This window comes from Procambarus clarkii, unplaced genomic scaffold, assembly GCF_040958095.1.
Source record: "Procambarus clarkii isolate CNS0578487 unplaced genomic scaffold, FALCON_Pclarkii_2.0 HiC_scaffold_103, whole genome shotgun sequence".
Classification (NCBI taxonomy): Eukaryota; Metazoa; Arthropoda; class Malacostraca; order Decapoda; family Cambaridae; genus Procambarus; species Procambarus clarkii.
The window spans coordinates 250,404-261,073 of record NW_027189136.1 but is presented as its reverse complement, the minus strand read 5'-3'; the positions used below and the strand labels follow the sequence as shown (position 1 = coordinate 261,073).

Sequence of the window (10,670 nt, the reverse complement as noted above, 5' to 3'; positions counted from 1 at the left end):
GAGGCCACCAGTATTAGTGGCTCTCAGGTTAATTATGAACTTAATTAATGAACTTAATCGTTGGGGTGAACTTAAAATTAGATTAGATTAAGATTAAGGACCTGCCCGAAACTCTGCGCATACTAGTGGCTTTACAAGATTGTAAATACTATGCTATGTATTCTCACAAACCCAATGTACCTTCTTTTATATAAATAAATAAAATAAATAAATAAATAAATTAATTAAAGGTCGGCACAGATCGGTAACCAAAGAAAATGGGAAGAGCACCGTGGCGGGTAAGCGAGCGAGTGACGTCATCATAACAAAGGTTGCTATAGACGTCTCCACGACTCGTGAAGTTCGCCTGTCTTAAAGACCTGTGTCCACAATACCCGCCAAATTGTCCCTCCCACAGTACTCTCAGGACACTTATGGCAGTGTGAGTGTGTGGTGAGGCCACACCACTGAAGACATTGAGGATATACCACGAGGGAGAGACAAAACTGTTGAAGGAAGGAGTCACTGGCTCCACCTGACCACCTTGTTCCTCGCACTCTCATCATCCTCCGTAAGTACTGGAGTACTTTCTGCTCCACCATTGTCTTACACCCCAACATGCAATTGTTGAGGTGTGGAAATAGGCCTATGGAATTGTTTGGATGTAGACATAGGCCTATGGAATTGTTGAGGTAAATTATAAGCCTATGGCATTGTTGGGGTGTGGACATTGGCCTATCGAATAATAATAAGAATAAGAATAAGAATAATAATGAGAAAATCCACTGGGACTGTGTGGTGTTGCAAACCCACGACCAAGGCATTGCCAGCCGCATACTCTACCACTGTACCACCACTGATTTCCTAAAAGTCTTACAATCAGATTTCTACTGATGTCACAGGAAGTCTGTGATATCCTTATATCACAGGAAGACTTGAAGCCGGTCCAAATTTTACGTAAGACCCCCCCAAGCACTCAGGTGAAGGAGTAAAGTGTTGTAGTTGAACACTGTACGCCCAACTTCAGATACTACACTGAAAATCGCACTAAGGAAATATACATCAATGAACGATCCACTGGGGCTGTGAGGTGACGCAAACATTGCAGGTTCGCATCGCCTCACAGCCCGAGTGAATTTAATCATTGAAGTATATCACGTTAGTGTGATTTTCTGTGAGTAAATAATAATAATAATATTAATACAGTAATAATATTATTATTATTTATTCAAAAGAGTGTGTGTACAAAGAACATAAGAGTAATAAATGAATAAATCCACAAGGGGTCATGACGAGGGTTCGAACCTACATCCGAGAAGATCCCAGACACTCTTTAACCACTTAACTGCGCCAACCGAGAATACTCGGTTTGATTTTTTTTGTACCCATTCTAAATGTGTGCGAGGTTGGTTGTGTACGAAATGGACTCTTAGGACCTCCAGTGAGAGGCGGCCATCTTGGAAAAAATTCCCCTTATGCCCTAGGGCTGCTGGCTGGGTTAGTACTGAGTGAGCAACTATGAGTGGCGCACGCACCTCTGGCTCCCAAACACCTGTCCGACGCGGAGTTGAAAGATCACGCTTTGTCGGTGAAATTCAAGCCTTAATGTTTGAAGAATATAAGGGTCATAATATTTGTAAAGCTAGGCGCAATAAGAACCTAACACAAAGGTCAGATGCAAGTGATACAGCACCTATGAGGACAATACAGTGAGCGTATCCAGTTGTAGCTCTGAGCGCCACCCTTGCCCACCTATGCTATCTCCAATTTATTTAGATGATACATAGATGAATCGTTTTCTGTGTTCAGTGATGATGCATCTGATACAAGTAGCATAGATAAACAGTGTTAGCAGCTTCCATGGTGGTGTTTTCCATAGATATTTTCAAGAATAGCTGAATCTCTTCTTTACTGACGGACACTCTTTGAGGCTGGCTGAATCTCTTCCAGACTGACGGACACTCTTTGAGGATGGCTGAATTTCTTCCTGTGTGGGACCTTACAAGGCGATCTTTTCACGACTACCTTACAAATTGATCTTTCCCTGTAATCTTTGCAAGACTACCTTATGTTTTACATGCTTGGCTACATACCACCTACAGGTACTAATGCCAAGGGTGTACATGAGTGCCTTATTTGCAAGCACACAGAACAAAGAAACAGGAAGCGAAATTCTATCTGTACCTGGTGCAACGAGAGCGAAGTCGCACTGTGTACCCTGGACTACTTCGTTGATTATTACTCACTACCAAAGTACTGAGTGTGTAATACAGTGTGTTACTGTGTAAATAGTGTGTGAAACTGTACATATTGTAATTTTAGTGAATTTTTAACAAGTATTATTGCGACAATAAACATTTATTGTGGACACATTGCTGACACATGTATCATAGTTTCATGGAACATTATGAACATTCTACTGTATACATATTGTAAAGGATACAAATATGCATCATATACGATAAAAAAACAAAGAAATAAAACATCATTGGAAATACATAAAACAGATAATTGAAAATATATTTGTGCCAACATCTGGTGCTTGAATCGCCCGCACGACCGTGTCTGGGCATGTCACGCACGGGCGACCAGCCCCTGATGACATCACAACGCACCTTGTCCACGTCCCCAGAGCCAAAGTAAGTGGAATTTGGTATTTTTTTTTACATAGACATGTTCTGGGAAGGAAATTTATCATTTTACGAAAAAAAAAGAATTTTTAGGGAACACTTTATTTCATGCGCACGAGGAATTTCACAATAAGCTCGGTGCAGCATGGTGGTTAATCGACTGAGCTACGACATGGATAAGAATTGCAACCAAGAAATCAACTTGACCTACCACGGATCCTGCAGTCTCTCCGAGACACAAACTAGGTTTTTACACAATTCTCCCATGCACCTGAGCTCTGTCAATAAGCTGTTCTACCTCTTCGCCCTTCCTTCATTACACACTCTCGGACGTAGATTTGAACGCTCATCACGGCCCTTGTGGATTTGTTCATTTCAAACTTGAAATGAAACAAACAAACTTATTTCAAATTTGTTAATATCAAACCTACCCGTACTATCAAAAATATTTGAAAAAATTATCCACAAACAGCTGTACTCTTACCTTGTAAAATTCGACATACTCGGCCCCTGTCAGTTTGGCTTCTGCTCCCAAAAGAGTACTAACGCCGCAATTATTAGTCTCCTTGATATAATTTACTCAGCCCTTGACAAAAATGAGTTTCCGATTGGACTCTTCATTGACCTGAGAAGGGCCTTTGATACTGTTAATCACAACTACCTCTTACGTAAACTGCATCATTATGGAATCCGAGGTCATGCCCTGGACTAGATCCAATCCTATCTTAGTGATAGACACCAATGTGTAGCCATAAATGATATAACCTCTCCCACTCTACCAATAACCATTGGGGTGCCACAGGGCAGCATCTTGGGACCTCTCCTATTTCTTATATACATCAATGGTCTGCTTAATGTCACCAACATTCTGAAACCTATATTGTTTGCTGATGATACTACCCTCATCTACTCTAACCCCAAAACACATACACTAAATAATGCTGTTAATAATGAACTAAAAAAATGTCCACTTATGGATGTCAACCAACAAACTAACACTTAACATAGAAAAGACCTACTACATCATATTTGGAAGCAAATCAACAAATGCAATTCAGCCTCAGATAGACAATGTTAACATTAGTAATAAAAATTATGGAAAGTTTCTTGGCCTATTCCTAGATAAGAGACTCGACTTCAGCACCTACATACAACACATAACTAAGAAAGTCTCTAAAACAGTTGGTATACTCTCCAAAATCAGATACTATGTATCTAACTCTGTTCTCATCTCACTATATTATACACTAATCTATCCCTATCTTAATTATGGTATCTGTGCATGGGGTTCAACCACTGCAAACCACCTCAGGTCCATCATTCCCCAGCAAAAATCTGCTGTCAGAATAATAACAAATTCTGTTTCCAGACAACACTCAGCCCCCTTGTTTAACTCCCTAAACATGCTAAACATAATCTCACTCCACACATTCTCTTGTGTCAACTACATTTACAAAACCCTGTTCTTAAATGCAAATCATGTTCTGAAACTCTCCCTGGACAGATATAATAGGACCCATTATCACCACACCAGAAATAAGTATATCTTTGATATCCCCAGAGTCAAACTTAATCCGTGCAAACAATCTTTGCAAATAAAGGGACCTAGTGTATGGAACTCACTCCTAATGAATTGAAAAGATGTCCAGCTTGTGCATCATTCAAAAACAAAACTTAAAAAGTACTTCATTTCATCTTCATAGTTTTCAACTTTGTTGCTTTAAAATTGCACTGTATCTAGTGCTACCCAATCTCCATGTACCCGGTCCAAACAACTTTACCATTGTGATCATTGCTGTCTTCTTATATGTGCTTTCAATTTGCTGTATGGTGCCTATTAATCTTCGTTTAAATTACCAATCAAGCTGTCAATGCAATCAATCTGAACTTTAATATACCAATGTGCTTTAATATTCCTACTAATCTCTCTCATCTCATTTTTTTTCTTGCAATGTATCTGTTATCATTATATTAATTCTGCTTAATTCTGCTTTTATTAATTAGGGGGCCTCGTAGCCTGGTGGATAGCGCGAAGGACTCGTAATTCTGTGGCGCGGGTTCGATTCCCGCACGAGACAGAAACAAATGGGCAAAGTTTCTTTCACCCTGAATGCCCCTGTTACCTAGAAGTAAATAGGTACCTGAGAGTTAGTCAGCTGTCACAGGCTGCTTCCTGGGGGTGGAGGCCTGGTCGAGGACCGGGCCGCGGGGACACTAAAAGCCCCGAAATCATCTCAAGATCTCAAGATAACACTATTGTGATTTCTATGTGTAATAAGAGTATTGTTCAATTGAAGGGACAGCAGTTACACATACTGTACTAATGAAGCCACTATTACGCAAAGCGTTTCGGGCAAAATTAATAGTAATATAGAAATTTTCTGGGGGGAGCCCCGTCGGCTCCCCGGAGCTTTACTGGCTGATATGCTAATGTCAGACTTTGGCATCAGTCATGTGTAGGGAGTTCTAGGGCCTACCGGGGACCACGAGCCAGAACCTGGCCCCCTCAGAGAGGCAAGGGGAGCAATGGCCTATAGAAACCCCCGTGTGGTTGGAAGCATTCTATGTCTGCCATCGACCGGGTCAAGCATCCAGAAAGGTAAGCATTCCAAAACAAACCCCTATTCTGGTGAAAATTGCTACCTAAGCCGAACTAGTGGATAGAACTCTTCAACAGAAAACAAGGAAACTAGTATGATGTCATACGTCACCGCGCCACTGTCTGCGCAGCTCCCCCCTCCCCGGGAGGGGGAAGGGGGAGCCCCAGACCTCCCACGCCGGCTATCCACCCATCAGTTCTTCGGCTGATGCTATAGGCAATGGTTATGTGCTCCGGCTCCAGTGGTTGTTTCAGCACTGTACCTAGAGTGTGGTGTCTGTTTTCTAGGTGGTGCGTGAGCCGGGAGTGATTCTTCAGTACTCGGGCTGCATGCGCCTAGGGTTCCCTTCCCTAGGTGCCCTGTAAGTACTGCCCTTGGGGCTTGGGGCCACCTTCCACAAGTTCCTTGGGTCCTGCCCCTGCTTGGCCGTTTACTGCTTGGTTTTCGGCTGCTCTTTGTGTGCTCGGGTGTTCTGTCTCCCTTGTTCGCCTTAGAGTAAGGGGCAGTGTTTGCACTGGTGGGGCGCGGGGTACTGTGCAGCTTGTCTTTACCAATCATAGCGGCCGGCTCTGTTCCGCTTGGGTACGCTGTCCTCTTGCGGGGTTTTCTTTTTCTTTTTGTTTATCTACCTGGTGGGGGGGGGGGGGGTCTGCCTTCGTTCTTGCCCCTTGTGTCCCTTGTGTTCTGAGTATTTTCTGGTGGTACCCCCTGCTAGGTCCCCGTGAGTGTACACGTCCCGGGGGTTCAGCTCTTAGAAAGTTGTTTGGTAGCTTTGGGTGCCGGTTAGCAGTACCCCGCCTGGGATTACCTGAGCGCGAGTCCTCTTAAAGTAAACGCTCGGGACCCTGGGAAACCCCTGGGGGCGCGCGGGTCCGATGGATGTGACCCCAGAGTCCCCCCCCCCCTCGCTTCCAGCGAGTTTGAGGGTTGCTCTCACCTTTTGTCTCTGGGTGACTCTCTGTTTTGCCTCCGTCTGCTGCCTGTGGGGTCGGTGACACCTTCGACCCGGAGTCCTGCGAGTTTGGTTGCTCGTTGTGGCTCGGTTACCCAGTTGTGCTAACAAAGCGGGTGCGGGCAGGAGGGGCGTTGCACTTGAGCCTTGGTGGTGGTAACGTCCTCGTGGTTTCCTCCCCGGGAGCCCCGGGGCTGCCCCGTTGTAGTTCGTTTTGGGACTTGGGGGTGTTGGTTGCTTCGGTTCCATCCACGCTCCCTTGTCTTTCCCCAGGTTCACCCTTCCTGCCTGCATCCGGTTCCTTACCGTCTGTAGGTTCGGGGCGGGATTTTTGGTGGTGTTGAGACTCGGGCAGTCTCGGGGAATTCCCCTTCCGGGGTAGTGACGGGGGCATTTGGGCCTGTTCCTCCAGCCGTGTTGTTTGAGTCTGCCAGTGGGCTCCCTTCCTTAGTGTTTTCACGGCTGCCCCGGTTTTCTGGTACGGCCAGGGCTTTGGGGGAACGGCTCGGCCCCGGGGCCTGTCGTGTAGGTTCCCGGGGCTGGGGAGGGGCTGACTTGGGGGGCCTTGGCACCATTAGACCCCGTGGGGGTTTTTATCCCCCTCTAGGCGGGGCTTGTGGTTACGCGGAGTGGGGTCTCCCCACTCGCCGTACGTGCTGTTGAACGTCGGCCCCTCCCCGGGCTCGGTTCCTTGGCCTTTGAGTCGGTTGGTTCCGTCCTGTGGGTGGATGTTTCCTCCCCCCCCCTTTTGGGACGGTGTTTTTGTCATGTTTCCCCGTTTGATGGGGTTCTGCGTGACTTCTGATCTCGGGTGCGCCTGCGCCTTCGTGTGCCTTCGGGACTAGTGTTGGCTTCTGTGTTCTCGAGGGTACGGGAAGGTTTTTCGCTACTTCCCGCATTATTGGAACGTCTGTTGGGCTACTTGTCGCCCTGTTGGGCTACTTGTCGCCCTGTTGGGCTCCTTGTCGCCCTGTTGGGCTCCTTGTCGCCCTGTTGGGCTACTTGTCGCCCTGTTGGGCTACTTGTCGCCCTGTTGGGCTACTTGTCGCCCTGTTGGGCTACTTGTCGCCCTGTTGGGCTACTTGTCGCCCGGTTGGGCTGCTTGTCGCCCGGTTGGGCTGCTTGTCGCCCGGTTGGGCTGCTTGTCGCCCGGTTGGGCTACTTGTCGCCCGGCTGGGCTGCTTGTCGCCCGGTTGGGCTGCTTGTCGCCCGGTTGGGCTACTTGTCGCCCGGTTGGGCTACTTGTCGCCCGGTTGGGTTCCTTTTTGGGCTCTTTGCTTCTTTGGCCGGTTTTATTGTTCCTGCTTCCTCTTTTGGCTCCTTTTCTCGTGCAGTAGTCCTGGCTGGCGCCTTCCCGCGGGGAGGGTGTGCGGTTTGGCCAGCGTGTTATGCGCATGCGCCGTGGAGTTTGTTTTGGTCTGGGCGGTGTTTCAGTGCTGGGGTTTTGCGCCCTTTTTTGCTACAGTGCTTCGCCTCTCGTTCTTCTCCCTGGCTGCGGTATGTGCCCCTTCGCGCCGGGGGTGTCCTGGTTCCCGGTTGTGGGGAGGACACTGCGGTTTTCCCTGTGTCATGGGTGTGGACCGCCTCCTTCGCCTCTCCCTGTTCTCCTGCGGATCCGGCAGGGTCCGGCTCTGGCGGTGCTCCCAAGTTCTTCTGGGCACGGTTGAGTCGTGTCAAGTTCGTGCCACCATTCGCCAGGTGAGTTTCTGCAGTCTGGCGTCTTTTGGCCGGGCGCTGGATGCAGCGGTGTTTATATACCTGTCTTTATTTAGGTATATTTTTGTACGACTGAGACCGTTCGCACACCAGTGACTCCCTTTATCACCCCTTCCTGTCCCCCTCATGTGCATGTCCAACCCATGCTGGAGTCATTCAGGGGACCCTCCTTTTTTAATGTTGTGAGGTGTGGGGGTTGTAGGGTTGGTTCTGTACTCACCTGGTGAGGCTCCTGGCTGTGCTTGCAGGATTTGAGCTCTGGCTCTTGGGTCCCGCCTGTCTGGTAGAACTTGCGGGATAGTACCAGTGGAGTGCAGTGGTGCTATTGGCACTTTTGGGGAACACTGTATTACCATCAGTGGTCTGTGCTTGTTACACGACCTACTTGCGAGCATAAGCCTTCTTGCTGGTTCGTCCGTGGCGCACTGGCCTGTTTTCGTATGGCAGTTCCGGCCCGTCCTGGTTGTGGGGGTATGTGGGCCGGTGGACTGCTCCTAGCAGCTGCCTGGTGGGCCATCCTCTGGCCGGTCTGGCCTGACCTTGGGCCGGGCTTCAGAGGTTTCTGGGCCTGCAGGGTTTTGTCGTGTTTCCGTTGGCCCTGTCTGGGGTCTGCCTGCACCGTTCTCTGCCTTTGCAGAGGGGAGTTGCTATTTACATGTTGCATGTTGCAGTGGTGCCTGTTGCTGCTGTTGCACGTGTGCATTGGTACCGTGTTTCACAGTGGCGTGTCCTTGTTCCTGTGTCCGGTTGTGGAGTGGCACTTTGCTGCCGTTTTGTGCCTGGGGATTGCGTGGGGTTTTTGTCCCTGCCTGATTGTCCACCCTTGGTTGTTCTCCTGGGTTTTTTGTGCTTCTGCTCTTTCTTCCTGCCTCCTCTGCAGCAGGGATGTTCTGCGTGTGTTCTTAGGCGTTGGTCAGCCTGTGTCCTGTGATGTGCTTCTTTGTCTCGGTCTATTGCAGTTGTTCGTGCCCCTTGGTTCGGGTCCTGTTCTGGCGGCGATCCTTCCGCCTTCTTTGGTTTTCCTAGCTTGCCCTGCCGGTTTTTTTTTTTTTATTGGGGGGGGTTCATGCGATGTCTCGCATCGGACCCGTCGTTTCTGAACTCCTGGCGGGCTTGCATGCTTTGGGGAGTTTTTCTGTTCGGCAGACGTTCCATCTCCTTTGTGCCGCCTGGGTTTCGGTGGTCGCGCCCAAGATTTTCCCACGGCTCCGCCTTTTTCCTGGGCTCGGGGGGGGGGGGCCTTGTCGGGGCTGCTTATGTTCTGCCTCGTGGTCTCGCCTCCGGTTGGTGGTCGGGTGGCTTCGTGGTAGGTGTCCCACCTGCGTGCTTCTCTTGGCGGCAGTATGGGGTATTTTGGCGGTCCTTCCTTTTCCTGTCCCTTCTTAGGTGGTTACTCTTGTTAGCTTGGTTTACTCTCGGCTTGGTTTTCTAGTGGGGGTTGGGGGCCGTCGTCTTGCCACATACTGTCGCCTCTTTTTGTGCGGCGCAGGCGGAGCCGCTTCAGCTTGCTTTCGGTCTTGGTGTTGCTTCTGCACCGTTAGTCAGCTGTCTTGTGCGTCGTTTCACCTCCGGCCTGTTCGTGCGCCGCTTGCACCATCCTGGTCTCTGGTCAGCGTGCTCTATCTTCTCCTCGGTTGGTAGTGCCCCTTCGGTTCCGGTGTGTTTTTTCGTCAGCTCTTTCCTTTGGGCCTTTGCCTCTGGGGGTCGGTTCGCTGAGTTTTCTTGCTCCTTCGGTTTTAGCGTTTTGGTTGTTTGATGGCAGCAGTCTCCATCTTTTCTGGCGCAGGGTGGGGCTGCTGCATTCTGGAGGGGTCCAGGGTTTGTTGGTGCTTCGTTGGTCGGGCCGGGGGTGTGTCGTTTTTGTGCTCCGCTGTTGTTTGCGTGCCACGGCGTTTGGGTCCGGAGCGCGTTTTTCGTTGATCCGGTTCGCGGGTGATGGTGTCCCGGGTGGTCAGCCGTGTTGTTGCGGCTAAGCTGCCTGTGTTCTTCCCTCATGCCTGTGGCGTTCGTGGCTTCGCTGCTCTCGCTGCCGTCTGGGCGACGTGGCCTTGCAGTCTTTCGGGCATGGATTTTTGGTGTTCGTGCAGGGGCCTTGCTGCTCGTGGTTCTCGTGTTGTTCCCGGGATTTTCGGGGCTGTGGCGCCTTGAGATGGCGTTTGCTGCCGGTTGTCTCGCCTCCTTGGGGGGTGCGTGGTGTCCGCCTCCCGGTTTTGTCCCTTTGACCTTCCTCTGTGGGTAGTTAGCTCCGGGGAGCCGACGGGGCTCCCCCCAGAAAACCAGCGTTGAATGTAATGAAACGCCATTTTCTGGGTGAGACCCGGAGGCTCCCTGGCAACCCTCCCTCCCTCCGGTCGGCGTTTTTCGCGTGTTTTGACATCCAGCCTCAGAAATGATGGGTGGATAGCCGGCGTGGGAGGTCTGGGGCTCCCCCTTCCCCCTCCCGGGGAGGGGAGAGCTGCGCAGACAGCGGCGCGGTGACGTATGACGTCATACTAGTTTCCTTGTTTTCTGCTGAAGAGTTCTATCCACTAGTTCGGCTTAGGTAGCAATTTTAACCAGAATAGGGGTTTGTTTTGGAATGCTTACCTTTCTGGATGCTTGACCCGGTCGATGGCAGACATAGAATGCTTCCAACCACACGGGGGTTTCTATAGGACATTGCTCCCCTTGCCTCTCTGAGGGGGCCAGGTTCTGGCTCGTGGTCCCCGGTAGGCCCTAGAACTCCATACACATGACTGATGCCAAAGTCTGACATTAGCATATCAGCCGGTAAAGCTCCGGGGAGCCTCCGGG

At 49.8% G+C, this 10,670-nt stretch overlaps 1 protein-coding gene across 1 annotated transcript in view; it reads left to right on the top strand.

Moving 5' to 3' along the window:
- Positions 1 to 325: 325 nt before the first annotated feature.
- The window catches only part of LOC123749794 (uncharacterized), a 28,593-nt gene continuing 18,248 nt past the window's right edge, over positions 326 to 10,670 (top strand). The window contains exon 1 of the mRNA XM_045731914.2: positions 326 to 550. The gene's annotated coding sequence lies outside the window, so the exon portion shown is untranslated. The remainder of the gene's footprint in view (positions 551 to 10,670) is intronic.